At 52.4% G+C, this 18766-nt stretch overlaps 1 long non-coding RNA gene across 1 annotated transcript; it reads left to right on the forward strand.

The window, feature by feature from the left end:
• Positions 1-864: 864 nt before the first annotated feature.
• LOC125098445 (uncharacterized) lies at positions 865-14305 on the forward strand. The gene is made up of 5 exons (XR_007126826.1): positions 865-1211; positions 1709-1804; positions 6552-6632; positions 6858-6963; positions 14209-14305. It is a non-coding gene; the product is annotated as an uncharacterized LOC125098445 (long non-coding RNA).
• Positions 14306-18766: the final 4461 nt, after the last annotated feature.

Below are 18766 nucleotides of genomic sequence, written 5' to 3' on the forward strand. Positions count from 1 at the left end.
TTGGGTTCGAGGTGGGCGGGGAGAGGGTGGGAGGGTTGGGAATAGAGGGGTGTGGAGGGGGGAGGGGGGGGATGCAGCTCCGCGAGCTCTTCTATTTCCGACATTCCCCTCATCTGGGTCCTAGGAAGGGCGTCATTTGATGAGAACTTACCTCACCTACATCTAAGAAGAGGATGAGAAATTACCCAACCCTGAATCCTCCCGGGCCTATCCCAGAGCCATAAAAACTATGTGTGCTGAAGCGTGCATGAAAATCTCCTGGCCTGGGGCCCCTGGGTGGCTCAGTCGGTTAAAGCCTCTGCCTTCCTTCCTAGGGTCCTGGAATCCAGCCCCCCATCAGGCTCTCTGCTCAGCGGGAAGCCTGCCCCCCCACTCCTGCCTGCCTCTCTGCCTACTTGTGATCTCTGTCAAATAAATAAAATCTTTAAAAAAAGAAAGAAAGAAAGAAAGGAAGGAAGGAAGGAAGAAAAAGAAAGGAAGGAAGGAAGGAAGGAAGGAAGAAAGGAAGAAAAGGAAAGAAAATCTCCTAGCCCAACTCCGCCTTTGCACAGTCGGGGAAACTGAGGCTAAAAGGGAGAGAGCAGAGGAAGTTATATGCACCAGATGTACAGGGATGGGAAGCCGAGGCCAGGACGGGGCCCTAACTTGAAGCTCCGAGGCAGAGCCTGAATCGCCAAGGGAACCCCGGGAGTGGAGAGGTAGGGAGGAGGAGGAGAAGCCCGGGGCGCGCCCCTCCAGCCGCGGCCCCCGTGGGCCCCTTCCGGCCCCTCCCCCAGCCGGCGCACCGTCCCGCCACCTGCTCCCCCGCCCACGGGGGCGGGACTGCCGCCCCCCCGTCCCCATGGCAACGCACGGCCCCGGCCGGCCGCCCTGGCCTCCCTGCCGCCGCACAGCCCATCTGGCCCCAAGCCCGCCCCAGCTGGGCCGCCCGACGCCCCGGTCGCGGGGGGCCCTCACAGCCCCGCAGAGGTCTGAGACTAGGGCAGAAGCGCCAGGCGTCAGGCGTCTACCCATGCCAGCACCTGGGCTAGCCGCTGGGTTCATCCTGATGGGGCAGAAGCCGCCCTAGAAGGACCATCCAGGATGTGCCACACAAACCCCATCCCTGCCCCTGCCGTCCCCCCGAAGGTGCACCCAATACAGCAGCAGGCGGCATCTCAGGATTAGAGGCCAGCTTTCTGGAGCCAGCCACTGTGGTTGCAGATCCCCAGGTAGTGTGGGGCAATTTACTTAACCTTTTACCCACCTGAAATTGGAGATGATCATAGAACCTGTCTCATAGGGTGCTTGTGAAGGTTAAGTGGGTCAATATAGAAAAATACATGGAGTCAACACTCAATAAATATCAGCTATTATTATGAGTGCAGGTGGCAGGTGCTGCAAGAGAGCCTTGGCAGCCCCAGCAGGGGTCCTGACCCAGCCTGGGTGCAGCAGGGGTGGCTTCCTGCAGGAGGCGGTGCTGCTGGAATCTGAGGAAGTAGCTGTTAGCCAGGAAACCCAAGGGAAGAGGGAACAGCAGCAGTGAAGACATAGACATAGACGTGAAAAAATAACGCAGGGGAGGGGAGGGAAGGGTGTAACGGAGACTTTCAAAGCCCCTCAGTGTTCCTGGAGAGTAGAGAAAAACTTGGCTTTTAGTCAAAGGGCACTGAGACAGGAGCCGCTGTAGAGTTGTGAACAGAGGCATGACCTGTCCCTTGTTTTCTAGAGATCATTCTAGATGCCATATATGCAGTGGCTTGGAGGAGCCGGTGGTCTTTTTGGGAGATGCTGAAGCCTGAACCCGAATGAGGGGAGATGCAAGGTCAATGGGAGATGGGGACAGATTCATGGCTATTAAGGAAGTAGACCCGGCAGAAAGGTGACCTATGGGCTGGAAGTAGCTGGAGGGGGAGCTGAGGATGGGCACAGACACTCAGACTTGAGCACTGAGAGTGTGGCAGGGCCAGAAGAGGGGCAAGTCTGGGGATGGGAGGTGCTCCTCAGCTTGAGAACACTTGAGTTTGGAGCCAAGAGACCTGGAGACCTGGGCTGGAGAGATCGCCCTGGGGACATGGATGACTGGAGGCTAACAGATCTTGCCAGGGTCTGAGAGTTGCCCCAGAGTCAGCAGAGGGCGGAGGCCTCACCAGACCAGAGAAGAGGATTTATGCTTCACAATTGGATTCTAAGCTTTGTTTTCCTGGAACCAAGTAGAATATGTCCAAATGACTTCTGACCCAAATTGTCTTTGGGCCTTTATCACTGAGGTTTTGGAGTTTGGGGATGAGGGACAGGCAGGAGAGTACAAGTGCTGACCAGTCCTAGCTCTGTCCATTGCCAGCTGGGAGGACTTAGGCAAGTCTTCGTTTTGTTTTGTTTTGTTTTGTTTTTTAAAGATTTTATTTATTTATTTGACAGGCAGAGATCTCAAGTAGGCAGAGAGGCAAGCAGAGAGAGAGGGGGAAGCAGGCTCCCCGCTGACCCTAGGATCATGACTTGAGCTAAAGGCAGAGGCTTTAACCCAGGCACCCCCTTTTTTTTTTTTAAGATTTTATTTATTTATTTTGACAAAGAGAGAGACACAGCAAGAGAGGAACTTCAGCAGAGAGGGACGGGAGAGGGAGAAGCAGGCTTCCTGCTGAGCAGGGAGCCCAATGCAGGGCTCAATCCCAAGACCCTGGGGCCGTGACCTGAGCTGAAGGCAGATGCTTAACCCACTGAACCACCCAGGCGCCCCCTTTAGCAAGTCTTCTCACCATGCCTCAGTTTCCTCCCAGCTACCTACCTTGTAGGGTTATTGTAAGAATTAAATAGGGGTCACCTAGCTGGCTCAGTCAGTGGAGCATGCAAATCTTGATCTCGGGGCTATGTGTTCAAGCCCCATGTTGCATGCGGAGATTTCTTAAAAAACAGAATCTTAAGGGGCACCTGGGTGGCTCATTCAGTTAAGCGTCTGCCTTCAGCTCAGGTCACAGTCCTGGGGTCCTGAGATCAAGTCCTGAGTTGGGTTCCCTGCTTAGCAGGGAATCTGCTGCTCCTTCTACCCCTCCCACTGTTCATGCTCTCTTTCTCACTCTCTCTTTCTCTCAAATAAATAAATAAAATCTTTTAAAAAATAAATAAAATTAAAATCTTAAACAATAAGAATTAAATTAAAAGTAAAAGGTATTAAATGGGGAATGGGGTGCTGGGCACAAAGCTCCCTACCATGGTCTCTGGCCATCCTTACTAAATATGCAAATTCTAGAATCTTCTCCAAAGCCCAAGAATATGAATTTCCATGGGTAGGTCTGAGAATCTGCAGGTAAAATTGGCCCATCATTGAACTAAAGCCTCCAACTACTGTGCTGGGACTCCTCTGACCCTGGTCCTTCCATGGGGTGGCCCACCCCTCATATTTGCACCCTGGGGCAAGAGTTCAAATGGCAATCCCCTTGCCAGGTTCTTCCTTCTCTCCAGAAGTCCTTGTGTGCAGGCCCCATGTCCAAGCTCCTTCCTTGTCCATCCTGCAGGCCTAAGGTTGCAGCAGAGCCCCCGGAGAATAGGTCTTGGGAGTGGTCTCAGAGCCCTTTAGGCAGGGAATTCCAGATACCAGGCTCTTGGAGTACAATCAAGAATGATAAACTTGGACTCCAGGTGGTTGTCCCCTTGGCCCCGTGTATCCCACACCTGGGAGGAGGGGTGGGACTGGAGGCAGGCATAGGGGAACCCGAGATAACAGAGCCAGAGCAGAGGTCTGGCTGCCCAGCTCTGTGGGCTCCCCTGCTTCTGTTTTCAGCCTTTGCCACCAGGCCCTCTGGCCAGCCTATCACTTCCTGGCAGCCACACCATGGAGCCTGCAGCCTCCATCTGCCTGCTCCCTGACTGACCCTGGCCAAGGTCACCTCAGACTCTGCTGGACCTGAGAAGTATGGGGTTCTGGGGCCTCCCATACAGCTACCTTGTGGGCCATCACAGTCCATCCATGCCCGTCCCTGGCTTGACATGACAGGTTCCATCATTCTTTTTCTTTTTTTAAAGATTTTATTTATTTATTTGAGAGGGAGAGAGAGAGAGAGAGAGAAAGCATGAGCAGGGGGAAGGGCAGAAGGAGGAGCAGACTTCCCTCTGAGCAGGGAGCCCCTCCTGGGCCTTGCAAGGGCCTTGATCCCAGGACCCTGAGATCATAACCAGAGCCGAAGGCAGATGCTTAACCCACTGAGCCACCCAGGCGCCCCTACATTATTCTTTAAAACGAGGACACTGAGGCTCAAGGCAAAGGAGGAGTCAGTATTAAGAGTACTGCTGAAAGACAAGGGCTGAGGTGATGCTTTAAAAGACATGACGAGGGGGGCACCTGGGTGGCTCAGTGGGTTAAAGCCTCTGCCTTCAGCTCCGGTGGTGATCCCAGGGTCCTGGGATCGAGCCCCGTATCGGGCTCTCTGCTCAGTAGGGAGCCTGCTTCCTCCTCTCTCTCTCTCTGCCTGCCTCTCCACCTACTTGTGATCTCTCTCTCTCTGTCAAATAAATAAAATCTTAAAAAAAAAAAAAAAGACATGACAAGGGCACCTGGGTGCCTCAGTCCTTGGGCGTCTGCCTTCTGTTCAGGTCATGATCCTGGGGTCCTGGGATGGAGCCCCACATCAGGCTGCCTGCTCCGTGGGAAGCCTGCTTCTCCCTCTCCCACTCCCTCTCTCTCCTGTATTCCCTCTCTCGCTGTGTCTCTCTCTGTCAAATAAATAAATAAAACCTTTAAAAAATGAAAATAAAAATATAAAGACATGATCACTTAACACTCCTGTCAGAATGATCCCCATTTACGAGTGAGGACAGGGACCGGGTGGCTCAAGGAGAGGTCACTGGCTCCAGGATTGCCCAGCTGGTGGGAGGCAAAGTCAGAATTCAAACATAGGCTGGTCAGACCCCCAAGCCCAGACCCCAGAGATGCGTAGTAGGCCTTCAGTAAGGCCTGCCAAGAGTTGCTGAGGATGGTTGGAAACCCGGACAAGCCAGCTCCTGGGAGGGAATGTGAGGAATGTCGTCTCCACCGCCCCCCCCCCCCAGGGCAGGGCTGTGGGCAAGGTGACCTTTGGGAAGATAAAGTCAAATTCCAGTCCTTGGAGCCTAGCAGAGGTAGACCTGGGGTGGTACTGCCAGGGACCAGAACCAGTTGCGTCGGGTTCCCCCACCCCCAGCCCCTTCCTGAGCCCTGAGTCACAACTGAGCCCTGTGGTGGGGGTACGCGAGGGGAGCCACTGGTCCATGTCAGCCCCTTCTCTTCTCTCCACTGGAATCTGCCAGTGGCACCTTAGCCATGATGCCACCTGGACATTTCCATTAGGAGGGCCCTGAGAGTCTCAGACATAACTGTCAGTAACTAAACTCACCATGCTCCCTGTCTCCCACCATCCTCCCTGGGGCTGCCACCTCCATGCCCTGACTTGATTGCTCAGATGGCAGGGAGTTAGACTTGCCTCTTCCTTCCTCCTCTTAACTCCATCCAGACTCAATCTCCTGAGTCTCCACCTTCTCGCCCTGGTGCCCCACCACGGCCTCCAGCCTCAGACCCTCCCACCCCATCTCCCCAGCGCACAGCCAGGTTAAGTTGCCAGATGTGGCAAATAAAAAATACAGGACTCTCCGTTGAATTTGAATTTCAGATAAGCAATGGATAATTTTTTTAAAAGATTTTATTTATTTATCTGAGAGAGAGAGAGAGCACAAGCAGCGGGAGCAGCAGGCAGAGGGAGAGGGAGAAGCAGCTCCCCGCTGAGCAGGGAGCCCGATGCGATGCAGGGCTAGATCCCAGAACCCCAGGATCATGACTGGAGCCAAAGGCAGACGCTTACCAGACTGAGCCAACCAGGTGCCCCAACAATGAATCATTTTTTTAGTACAAGTATATCCTAAATGTTGCATGGGACATACTTATGCTAAATAATTTTTTTTTGTTTGTTTATCTAAAATTTAAATTTACTGGACATCTTGTATTTTACCTGGCAACTCTAAGCCGGTAATTCCCTCCAGTGGTTCCGTGAGGGGCGGAGAATGGAGAACAACACTCCAGCTCTTGGAGCACTCCTTCTCTGCCTGTTACCAGTGACCATTCCATTCTCAGAAACCACCTCGTCCAGGAACCCTTCTGGGTGAGGGGCTGCTCTGTGTCATGAGAGGCCACCATACTTCCCTTATGGGAACCCCAAAGGCCCTGCTGGGCTCCATCAGTAAGAGCTCCATGAGACCAGCATCTTGTCATTTTTGTGCTCTGTGTCTCCTAGCGCCTAGCACCTTGCATGGCACCTGGAATGACTTGCTATGGAACCCTGAGCGAGCCCATTGCCTCCTCCAGGTCACAGCCTCCAACGGTACGAGAAAGGGCCATATGAAATGGTCTCTGAGTCTGCTTCTGGCTCTGATGTCTGCCCATTTCAGCTTGACACTGCCCTCTGATGCTGGAGATCCTGGGCAGGGTGGCACAGGCGAGAACTTGGAGCTCCACTTGGAAGACAGGACATGTCCTGAGCTCTGCCCCTATGCAGCCCCAGAAAAGTTCCCTACCCTCCCTCAGCCCAGCCTTTCTCTTCCGCCAGGTTCTGGACAAGTGGGGATGACAGGGCCTGCTGTAAGGACCTGAGCAGGTTGGGAAGGCTTCGGTGAAGTAAATCAGAAAGGTAAGCGACACAGCACAGCACACAGGAGGCCCTCCAAAACACAAGATTCCTGCCTGCTCTTCCCACTCAACTGGAAGGCTGCATGGCCCTGGGGGGGGGGGGGGTGCTCAGGCAGTGGGGGCTGTAAGAGCTCCAGGGGGAGGAGGAAGGGAGAAGCCAGGCTGGGAGCATTCAGGCAAGACTTTAAATCTGGTCTTGGATTTATTTATTTATTTCTTTTTAAAGGGCCTGAGCATCTTCTGCAAGGAAACTGTTCAGCCCCAGAGAGAGGGACAACCTGAAGTCGGCCCCCACTCCATCGAGGGGGTTAAGGGTTCTGCCTGAGTGCAAGGTGGGGAGTGTGTGGGTGTAGGTGGAGCAGACCCCCGGAGACCCAGGTCCAAGAGACCCCACCATGGGGGGACTCTCCAGCCTTAGAGCTCCCATAATCTCCTCCAGACCCCTAGGGCTTCCCCAAGTAAACATGCAGCTTTAGGGGCGGCGGCGGGGGAGGGGGGCACCGAGTGCTCCTTGGCTTCAAAACAAGTTCTTCCACCACCCCTGGTTCGGTTCCAACCCCCTTTCAACCAGTGGGCCCACAAGATGGGGAAATTCCAGCAGGCTCTCCTGGTGCCATGTCACAGCCTTCCCAAGGCCCCATTGTGGTCTTATCTGAACAATTTGGAGTAAAGAGCAGGGGGTGGTTCCTTCCTTCTAGGTCAGGTAGCCCAGGGTTCTCAAGGGTAAGATGACAGTGGGTAACTCAAGTGCTATGAGCCCCCAGAAATGAATTCCTGCCTCCGAACAGAAATCTGAAGACCAGCTCTCTCACTCCACTTCTCTTTCCTCCTTAGGCTCTGCCCTGTCCCCTCTCCTGCCTCCTCCTACCTTCTCATACTCCTTGCCTGTGTCTTTGGGGCCCTGCTGAACTAGCTTCCCTGGCCATTAATCAAGCCTCATCTGACCTCAAGGCCAAAGAGCTAAGGGGAGGGAGGCAGGGAGGAGGGAAGGAGGAGGGAAGAAGGGAATTCGCCTGCATGGAGACCCGGTCAGTACTGCTCACCTTTGCCTCCCTTGTCTCCTAGAGATCCCCCGGAGTCACCCCACAAGGCAGAACCTATTTATACGGGAGCAGACTCACTCTCCAAGAGCAGAGCTCTTCTGACAGGCACCACACGACTGATAAGGAGCCAGCTCCCCTACTCCTCCTCCTTACTCTAGGGCTCCCACGTGAAATCTGGGAGCTTAAACTGACCCTGGAGGAAGAAGAGCATCTCCCCTGTCCAGGGCTCTGGGTCCTAGAGAAGGTCATTCAGGGCTGAAGCCAGTTAGAGCAGGCAGGAGGGCTGGCCTGGCCAGTCCCTGTCCCAAACAGGTTGGGTGGCCTGAGGCAAGTTGCCTCACCTTTCTGAAGAGCCCTTTGTCCAATTAAAATCCGGCCAGATCGACCTCTCCCCTCAAGGGAAAAGTGGTAAGTGCCCTGGCTTAGAGCTGGGCTTGATTTCATATTCTGGTTCTGCTTTTCCCAAGTGGACTAGCTAGAGATCAGTTATTCCCCATGCCTGCGAAATGGGGGTGATCAGGCCATCTCCCTGGGGTTTCGCTGAAGATTGGGAGGTCTCCACTGCTGGTGCCGTGTGGTGGGGAGAAACACACTGAGAAAGCCTAGTGACAGTGTAGGGACCTAGGGACCCTGGCCTACAAGGTTCCCACCACCTTGCTATGGGACCAGGGAGGTGGCTCCCCTCACCCCCACCCCTCCCCTACAACGAGGCCAAAGCACTAGAGACTCATGTCTGACCTTTCACCATTTTGGACCCCCTGAGAGCACACCCTCACCCCATCCTACCATCCTTGCCCAGACATACCCATCCTGCTCCATTCTTCCCCATGCTGGCCCAGGGCTCTGTTCCCACCACATCCCCAAAACAAAAGGGACATTCGACATTCTTTGTCCTATGCAGACTCATTCTCCCAGTGTGGGACCCACCAGGCCTTGCAGCTGGAACCAGCCACCTTCCCCCAAGGCCTGGCCCAGCTCTCTGAGCGTGGCACTGGAGGAGAGAGAGCGCGGATGGGAGGGGCCTCAAAAGAGAGTCCCAACCCCCACCATCAGAATTGGCCGGAAGGAAACCTGGTGGGGGAGGGGAAAGGGAGGGTGCCAGAGAGGCGAAGAGAGGACCGCATTCAGAGGACTTGTTTGAGTTTGGGGTAGGGACTAAGTTAGGGCTCAAACCTACTCTTCTCCTGGCTCCCAGCCAGGGGCTCTTTAAAACTAAGTAGGTTTTTAAGTAAATGTTCGAGAAACTGGTCCCAACTCTGCCCTGATTTCTTGTATGACCTTGGGTGAGTTCCTTTCCCTCTCTGGGGCTTGGTCTCCTCGGTATAAGATGAAGGGAAAGAACCTGGGGAGTCTCTCCTCTGAGAGATTTCCTGAGCCGGACCCTAGGCGGGCGCTGGGATACCACAGATCAAGTCAGGCTCCCAGAATCTGGCTTTAGGACCCCATCAAGAAGGAGCACAAAATGACTCTCACGGTAAAATATGTTTCTGTGAGAGTAGGATCCCCCCCAAATGAATCTAGCCTCCCTACCCTCGAACTGATACAGTCCTAGACAACCTTGAAAGCCCTTTACTCCCCTTGGTCTATCAGAAGCTTGTAAGACAAGACCAAATAGTGTTCTCCTTTCACCGAAAATAAGGCTGCAGGTATACAGAGGACAGGCCCTGACCTGCCCTGGGAGAGATGCCTGAGCCAAGGGGGAAAGATGGACAGCAGATACTCTGGGCAGGGAGGGTGGCGGGGGGCACGTGAGCAAGGGAGAGAGCAGCGACACAGGTGCCCTGGTTCCTTAGGCTGGGGCCAGAGTGTGGGCTATCCCTGAGGGGAGCAGACAGAGGAGGCTGAAGGCTGTTGGCTCTCTGGCTAAGGAGCTGATCCTGTGGGTGCTGAGGAAACAGGGGTTTCTGCCAGGCCTGTTTATCCGCTACTGTCATCGGAAGGGGAGTGAACGGTGGGCCCGGACAGAGACAGGGAGGGATCCGGGACAGCTGTGCACACAGGTAGCTTCTGACAAAGGGGCCAGGGAGCCTCCCCGCACCATGGGGGCGGGGGAGCAGAGCAATTCCTCTCTCGGGAAAGAGGGGAAGTGAGCGGGGAGATGAAGCAGGGGAGAGGAAATGAAAGATTAAGTGCATCAAGGCCATAAAGCTCAGAAATGTCCAGCCGGATGGATTCCCAGCTTATAGATACATTTGTGCGCAAGGACCCTCAGCCAGGTCTGAGACCCCACCAAGAGCCGCCACCCAAGGAGGCAGAGGCCATCCTGGAGGCTGGAAGGGACCCCGCAGGCCCCTGGCCTCCCCCTTCCCCACCATTCCCAACCTACCCCCAACTCCCCCGGCTGGCTGACAGCCCAGCTGCAAGCAATTGTGGAAGCCTCCAGCCTGGAGAGCTTCATCCCACAAAGGGCCCTGGTAAATAGCAGCCCACACCCCAGACGGCCTGCACACCCCCCTCCTTTGCAGCCCCCTGCCCGGAAATTTAAAACAACTGCTCAACATAGTCTTAAATCCTCCAGGAAGGAGCTCCAGTAAGAAGGCCAGGCAGGAAGCCTGAGAGGGGCCAAGGCCCTGCCTGATGCTCCCTCCCTCCGCAGCTCCCACACTGAACTCCCCTGAACTATCACCCCCTAAAGTCTCTCCCTGGGCTTCCCAGCCCCTGGGGTTCCCATGCTGGGGTTCACTGCAGCTCCAGCTTCTCTGAATTGCCAAGGACACTGCGAGCACCCCATGCACAGGATGGTTTTGCCCCCGGCTTGCACCCCGCCCAGGGCCTGTCACAGAGCCCACGTGCAGTGTATGTGTGAAGGGTGAAGGAAGGAAGCCACCAGGGGACCCTGACCAATCACTCTGTTCTTGGGCCCTCAGTTTCCTCATCTATCAGATGGGCCTGATAACTTTTACCCTGTCTACTTCCCAGAGTTGTGAGTTAAATAAGAACCTTTGTGCAAGCATTTTAGGAACTGCAAAGTTGGCCTGCATTCCTGACCTTGGTGTGCTCATCTGTAGAATGGGGGTCCCTTCCAGACTCGGGATGTTCCTTAAATACTCTCTGGGCATTCAGGGGAGGGCAGAGGATGCAGTGTCTGGAAATAGAGTCCGGTTCAGGGCTCGGAAGGTCCCTACTTTAGTTACAGAGTAGCCCGCTACTCACTGTATGATCTTCTCTGGGCCTCCGTTTTCTTCTCTCTACAATGGGCACGGGTGGACACAGAATGCCTGACCTCTCACATTCAAGCTCTGTGATGACACGACCCTAGCCAGAGGGCAGTGGGGAACCACTGATGGCTTTGAGCAGGAGAGTCACATGATCTCAGTCATGTTTCAGAGCCCTTACTCTCACACTGTGGTGGTTTCTGGGCAGAAGGGCAGGGAGGCCAGAATCTGGAGGCCTGGAAGACGGCAGCCTGAGTGCCTTCTTCATGCTGTGCCCAGGCTTGGACTATTCTGCCTCTTTCCCATGCCCCTGCTTTTTCAAAATCATCCATCTAAGACACGGTTCAGAGAGTACTTCCTCCCGAGGGTCTTCCCAGCATGTCTCTGATGCAGTCACTTCCTTGCCTTTGGTTTCCCAGCTCTGCATGCCCCCCTCACCGGACCAGTGTGGATTACTGTTGTGTGTGTGTGTACACATGAGTGCATGCATGTTCTCTCCCGGGCTGTGAGCTCCAGAGGTCAGGGTGGGTCCCCGCCTCCCCCATATTATCTCCGGCACCCATCACCTGGCCTCGCCCAGAGGAGGTGCTCAGTACCTGCATGCAGAGTGCTGGGGATCCAGGGCACCCTGCTCTCTGAGTCCACCTGCCAGATGGGAGACTGGGCTCCAGCCCCAGCTTAACTGCTGATAGCCCTGTGACCTTGGGCCGGTTGCTTCTCCTTTCTGGACCAAGGACCTTTTGTGGCCAAATAGGAATTACCCTGATTATTCATTCTTTTCTTTTCTTTTCTTTTTTTTAAGATTTATTTATTTATTTGACACAGAGAGAGAGAACACAAACAGGGGGAGCAACAGAGGGAGAGGAAAAAGCAGGCTCCCTGAGGAGGAGGGAGCCCGACACAGGGCTCGATCCCAGGACCCCAGGATCATGACCTGAGCCAAAGGCAGACACTTAACCAACTGAGCCACCCAGGTGCCCATGATTATTAGTTCTTTTTTTTTTTATTAAAGATTTTATTTATTTATCTGACAGAGAGAAATCACAAGTAGGCAGAGGGGCAGGCAGAGAGAGAGGAGGAAGCAGGCTCCCCGCTGAGCAGAGAGCCCGATGATGCGGAGCTCGATCCCAGGACCCTGAGATCACGACCTGAGCCGAAGGCAGCGGCTTAACCCACTGAGCCACCCAGGCGCCCCTGATTATTAGTTCTTGAGTCAGGCCTCTGAAGGAAGGCAGCATTCTTAGGCTCCACCCCCCCCCCCACTGGCCGTCTGCCTTCCCTCTCCATTTCCTTGGCTGTGCCCTGGATCACAGTGAGCTGTGACCAGTGCGATTCCCCAGACCACTGAGAACCTCATTCCTGGGTCCTGCAAGGTGCTGCGCACAGAGGGGCACAAGACAGGCCTGTATAGAGCCCCTTGTCCACTCCACGCCCCCAGGAGAGGGAGCCTGGTAGGATCTCCATAAACAGTGGTGTGCATCAAAAGCAGGGCCTAGCAAGAGGCTGGGAGCGTCCAGTGTCCAAGCCCCAGCCCAGCCTCAGTCCCCACACCCTCCTGCCCAGCCATCCTCCTGGAGCTAGCTGGTCTGGCCTCCCTGAGAGGTGTGGGGAAGGGGTGCTGTCAGCCCCCAAAGCAGATGGATCTTTAGCCAGCACCACGCTGCCCCAGGCAAGCCCTGCCTGAATCTCAGCCAGAATCCCCCTTCCACTCCCCCTGCCCCCACGGGCTGGGACAGACCTCAGCCAGCAGGCCTCCCAGCTTTGATCAATACAGGGCAGGCAGCCAAGGCGGCTGCAGGCTCCATCCTCCCAGGAGGCCCCACTCAGCCGGGGTCACATGGGGGAGGGGTCCCACAGCCTGGCTAGGGGGCTCTGGGGGTAGGGCGGGGCTGGGGAGAGCAGGAAAGGCAGACACAGGCAACGCTCCTGCCACGCTTCACCCCTTCACCTGCTCAGTCCTTCACCCACATTGGTGGGGTCCGCAAATATTTGCTGGGCATCAGCTTTGCACCAGGCCCTGGCATTGGCCCTGGGGCACAGAGAAGACAAGGCAGCAGCTTTTGTGAAACTGATGGTAACTCTCGTCTGGGAGAGAGACAGCAGGTGAATGAAACAAAGAAAAATAAGAGGTAGTTTCAAAAGGTGATACATACAAAATAGGATACAGGGACAGAAAGATGGGGCGACATGCCCCACGGTGAGCCAGGAGGAGTCCTAGGAGGGTAACCTCTGAGCAGGGACTCAGATGAAGATACCCACCAGGCTGCCTCAGTCTGCCTCCCAGAAGCAGATGCTAAGACAGAGAGCCGCAGGCAGGGAGAGGTGAGTGAGTGAGAGAAGCAGGGCAGAGTAAAGGAGGGAGGACTGTGCACTCAAAGTCATAACAAAAGCCTCTGCTGACCCCCCGGGGATCTAGGAGCAAGGAGGGCCTCTCCAAGCTGTCCCAGTTCCAGGCAACAAGCCTGGCCTTTGTGCCTTCACACTGAGCCGCCACTGGGTAGCTAGAAGCTCGCTGGAAGGGGCAAGACTTTGGGCAGGCTGGCTCTCTTCAGAGGAGACATTCCAACAGAGTCTCAATTGAGAGCAGACGCAGGAGTAAGCACCTCTGCCCTAAAGGGGAGCCTAGGTGGCACCCCTCAGCACTGAGGAGGTGTGGTATGATTTGCAGGAAGAACATTCCAGATAGAGCAACAGCAAGTGAAAATCCCTGAGGCAAAAATGAGCTTAGCTTGTCTAAGGCACAGAAAGAAGGCCAGCATCATGTCGTGGAATGAAGGAGAGTCCCAGGACAGTGGTCAGAGAGCAGGCAAAGGCCAGCCCAGAAGGGCCTGTGAACCAAGGGACTTTATTCTCCGCGTAAAGGGCCACCCCAGAGCGCCTTAAGGGGAGCGTGATCTGGTAATTCCCCATTACCGCTACCCTGGCGTCTGGGTGGGGCAGGGGAGGGGATGGGGAGAGCAGTGGGAGGCCCCGGGAGGGGTCCAGGTGGGAGGGCTCCAGATAAATCTTGACTGTCAACGGGGTGTTGTAGAGATGCTTCCAACGCCCTGTGGGGGACATTAAACCAGATGAATTTGACTTTTTCCAACCTTAAGATCCTGAAATCTTTTGGCTTGGGGAAGGAACCTCAGAGAGTCTTCGTTCCTCTCCCTAACCTGGAAACAAAGTCCCTTTCCAAAGCCCTTGCTGTGCCCCCACAGGGATTGAGGAGCTCACTCCAGCCATGGATCACTCTGCTGGAAAGTTCTGGGAGCTCACTCCTTGTAGCTATTCCCAGAGGTCCCTGCTCTGCTCTGGGCCACACTAACCACATCTGTTGTCTCTGTCCCAGTAGTCCCCAGAAGGTGAAGACATGCTCCTCTCTCCAACCCCACCCCAGATCTTGTCTAGTGAGGATCTCACATGATGCCCCCTCCCTACCTCGAGCTGGGATCCTTGCCAGCCCACTGACTTATTGCTGTGATGTGCGTCTGATTCTGCAAAGGTATGGAGAGAAGTCATTTTGTAGAATTTGTAAGAGGAAAACATCTTCTTTTCTTATTATTTATTTTTTTAAAGAGATTTATTTATTTGAGAGAGAGAGAAAGAGAGAGTGAGCAGAGGAGGGTGGGGCAGAGGGAGAGGGAGAGAATCTCAGGCAGACTCCCTGCTGAGCATAGAGCCCAACACAGGGCTCGATCTCACCACCCTGAGATCATGACCAGAGCCAAAATCAAGAGTTGGACACTTGGGGCGCCTGGGTGGCTCAGTGGGTTAAGCCGCTGCCTTCGGCTCAGGTCATGATCTCGGGGTCCTGGGATCGAGTCCCGCATTGGGCTCTCTGCTCAGCAGGGAGCCTGCTTCCCTCTCTCTCTCTCTCTCTCTGCCTGCCTCTCCGTCTACTTGTGATCTCTCTCTGTCAAATAAATAAATTAAAAAATCTTAAAAAAAAAAAAAGAGTTGGACACTTGACCTACTGAACCACACAGATGCCCCATTTTCTCCTTTAAGAAAAAATTTTTTTTTCTTAAAAAATGCTCTACATGCTCTGACGCATGTAGAGGCCTAAGCAGGCTGGGAGTTAGGACCACGGGGCTCTGGTCTGTCCATGTGATTTTGGACTAGTGTCTTCCCCTCTCTGGGCTTCATTTGCTTCTCTGTAAATGAGACTGGCCAACTGGGTGGTTTTTAAAAACTGAACCAAAATATTGTGAGTCCATGTGTAGATCTGCCCTGTGTAGATCTTCTTCCAAACCTAAGCCAAAGGATTTTTTCTTTTTTTTTTAAGATTTATTTATTTATTTATTTACTTGACACAGAGAGATCACAAGTAGGCAGAGAGGCAGGTGGAAAGAGAAAGGGGGAAGCAGGCTCCCCGCTGAGCAGAGCTCGATGTGGAGCTCGATGTGGGGCTTGATATGGGGCTTGATCCCAGGACCCTGAAATCACCACGTGAGCTGAAGACAGAGGCTTCACCCCACTGAGCCATCCAGGTACCCCCAAAGGATTTTCTATTTTCTCTTCCTATGACTCCTAGGGTCAGAAAACTGCAGACTCTTGGAGCTGGAAAGGTCTCAGAAAGTTTAACCAACTCCCCCTGCTCCATGCCACTGCTTTGCTGCATTTTGTTTCAACACCATCAGTTGATTATCTCTACCTCCAGAGCTTGCTCACCTCCAAACTTGGAGGGCTCACTACCTCAAGAAAGTTATTCAGCTAAAACAAAGAGTCTATAAGTAACATAGTGACTCTTGTCTTGCTCTATGTCACTGCTCACTTGTTCATTCGTTCATTTTCTTTCACTCAGCAATATTAATTGGGCCTCCATCAAATGAAGCAGGATACTCACAGCCCAGCATTGGAGCAAAATCATAATTATAAAGGTAGTTTATGTTCGTTGAGCACTCATGCAAAGGCTGGCATTTCACTAAGTACTGCATACACACGACCTCATTCAATCATCCCAGTTGCCTCCTTGTTTACAAATGAACAAATTGAGGGTTAGGGAAATGTGACACTGGGTCCCAGTAGGAAACAGATGGCAACTGAAGGGTTTCTTGCAGAGTCACATAAAAGGACTATTTACAGAAGTGGCAAGGGTGAGGGAAACCTACAAGGGATGGTGGGGTGCCCCAAAGGTTAGCAACAGTGGGGAGCCGTTACCACCTATGGGTCTGAAGGGAAAAGAAGTGAGAAGGGCTGTCACTAGCAACTAGTGAAGCTGGGGTTGTGAAAGTGGGGGTACCTAATGGGAGCCATGGCTGTGGAAAATGGGGTTAGGAGGAGAAGAATGAGTTGCCTTTTCTCTCACTCCTGCTGGGACTTCCCATTGTTTGAATCCATAGGGAAACAGAAGGCAAGGTTTTTCAGTGATATCGTCCATAGAGGTCAGGCTTCTGGGCACAAGGGAAAAGAATAAATCTTGGTGGGAGTGTCCACGCTGAATCACCAACCCAGAGAGTTAGGTGACTTTTCTAAGGTCTCAAAATCAGGGAGTCGTGGAGCCGTAGAAATAAAGACATGGTGATTTGTGTGCTGTATTCAAGGTTTAAGATCGTGAAGGAGGGAGTTGTCAATGGGCTTAGAAGGGTTTGGAGCAGCAGTTTGTGGAACAAGAAAGGGGAAAGGATTTTCCAGAAAGGCTGAAGGTGATGCAGGAATACACCTGTTTGGCAAGAGTGAGCCACTCTGCAGGGCTGGAGAGAGCTGGGAAGGTTCCAGGAACCTCTTGGGGGAGGCTGGAGAGGGAGCTTAGAAGTGTTAGTATTGGAACAAGATAAAGCCACTACTCATCCACTAATTTACTTAAAATATGTATTGATTGAGCTTCTGCTGTTTGCCAGGGACTGTGCTAGGAGTTGGGGTTATGGCCTCAAAAAGTGCAGCTCGGTCCTGTGCAGTCATGGTCCTGACCTTGTGGAGCTTATGGTCTATTAGGGGGATGGTGGAAGCCATGCCATGAGCTAATGACAGTGGGGATCAGTGGTCTGAAAAAGAATCTGGATTTTCTCCTGTAAGCAATGGGACACACTGATGGACATTGACATTTTAAACTTTTTAAGGCTTTTAAAAATTGAGGTATAGCTTACAAACAGTAGATTGCCCAAATCTCAAATGTACGGCTTGGTGAATTATAACCACCACTCAGATCAAGACTCAGAACATTTCTGGTGCCTGGAAAGTTCTCTCATGCCCCTACCCAGCCATACCCCCAAGAAGTAACCACTATTTTGATTTTTACCACCATATATTTATTTTTGCTTGTTTTTGAGCTCCATATACATAGAATCCTATAGCATGCACTTGTCTGTGCCTGGATTCTTTTGCCCTACATTTTTAAAGATTTTTTAAAAATTTTTTTATTTATTTGACAGATCACAAATAGGCAGAGAGGCAGGCAGATTGCCCTACATTTTGCTCAAAAGATTCATCTGTATTGCAGCAATTGGCAATTGTCTGTTCCTACCCAGGGCTGTGTAATTTAGTGTGTGCGTGTGCGTGTGTGTCTGTGTGAATACATATATTTTTTATTTATCCATTCTACTGTTAATGGACATGTCAGTGCTTCCAATTTTTGACTCTTATAAATAATGCTGCTGTGAATATTCTTCTATCTTGCTTGCTTTTGGTGCACATAGACACCCTCATTTCTGCTGGGTGTGTATTCAGTAGTGGAATTCCTAAGACATATACAGGGAACCTCAGTAAATACTGCCAGTCTTCAAAGTATTGTATCAGTGTATTTTCCTACTAACAATGTATGGGAGTTCTGGTTGCTCTACATCCTTGCAAACAATTGGAAATATTGGTCCATTTCATTTTAGCTGCTCTGATAAGTGTGTATAATAGCATCTCATTGTCATTTAAATTTGCATTTCACTGGGGCACCTGGCTGGCTCAGTCAGTGTCTCAGAGTCATGAGCTCAAGCCCCACGTTGGGTGTAGAGATTACTGAAGAAAATAAAAAGTTTTTTAAAACTTCTTACTTATTTATTTGAGACAAAGAGAGAGTGACCATGAGCAGAGGGAAGGATGGAGGGAGAGGGGGAAGCAGACTCCCTGCTGAGCAAGGAGCCAGACAGACATGGGATCATGACCTGAGTCAAAGGCAGATGCTTACCCAACTGAGCCACCAAAGGTTCCCCAAGAAAATAAATTTTTAGACAAACCATGAGAGCCTATGGACTCCAGGAAACATAGTGAGGGTTTTTGAGGGGAGGGTGTGGGGGATGGGTGAGCCCGTGATGGGTATTAAGGAGGGCTCATATTGCCTAGAGCACTGGGTGTTATATGCAAACAATGAATTGTGGAACACACCATCAAAAACTAATGATGTGGGGTGCCTGGGTGGCTCAGTGGGTTAAGCCTCTGCATTCGGCTCAGGTCATGATCTCAGGGTCCTGGGATCTCAGGGTCCTGGGATCGAGTCCTGCATTGGGCTCTCTGCTCAGCAGGGAGCCTGCTTCCTCCCTCACTCTCTGCCTGCCTCTCTGCCTACTTGTGATCTCTGTCTGTCAAAAAAATAAAATCCTAAAAAAAAAACACAAAAAACTAATGATGTGCTGTATGGTGACTAACATAACATAACAACAAAAAAAAAAGAAATAAAGAAATTTTTAAAAATCTTTTTAAAAAATTTGCATTTCACTGATAACTAATGATGTGAAGTACCCTTCATATGCTTATTGGTAATTTGTTAAGGTTCTGTTTAAGTCTCTTATTTAGTTTAGTTTCTTGTTTGTTTGTTTTAAAGATTTTATTTATTTATTTGACAGACAGAGGTCACAAGTAGGCAGAGAGGCAGGCAGAGAGAGAGAGAGGAGGGAGCAGGCTCCGCGCAGAGCAGAGAACTGGATTCGGGGCTTGATCCCAGGACCCTGGAATCATGACCTGAGCGTAAGGCAGAGGCTGAACCCACTGAGCCACCCAGGAGCCCCTGTTTGTTTGTTTTTTTAAAG

Source organism: Lutra lutra, chromosome 4, assembly GCF_902655055.1.
Source record: "Lutra lutra chromosome 4, mLutLut1.2, whole genome shotgun sequence".
Classification (NCBI taxonomy): domain Eukaryota; kingdom Metazoa; phylum Chordata; class Mammalia; order Carnivora; family Mustelidae; genus Lutra; species Lutra lutra.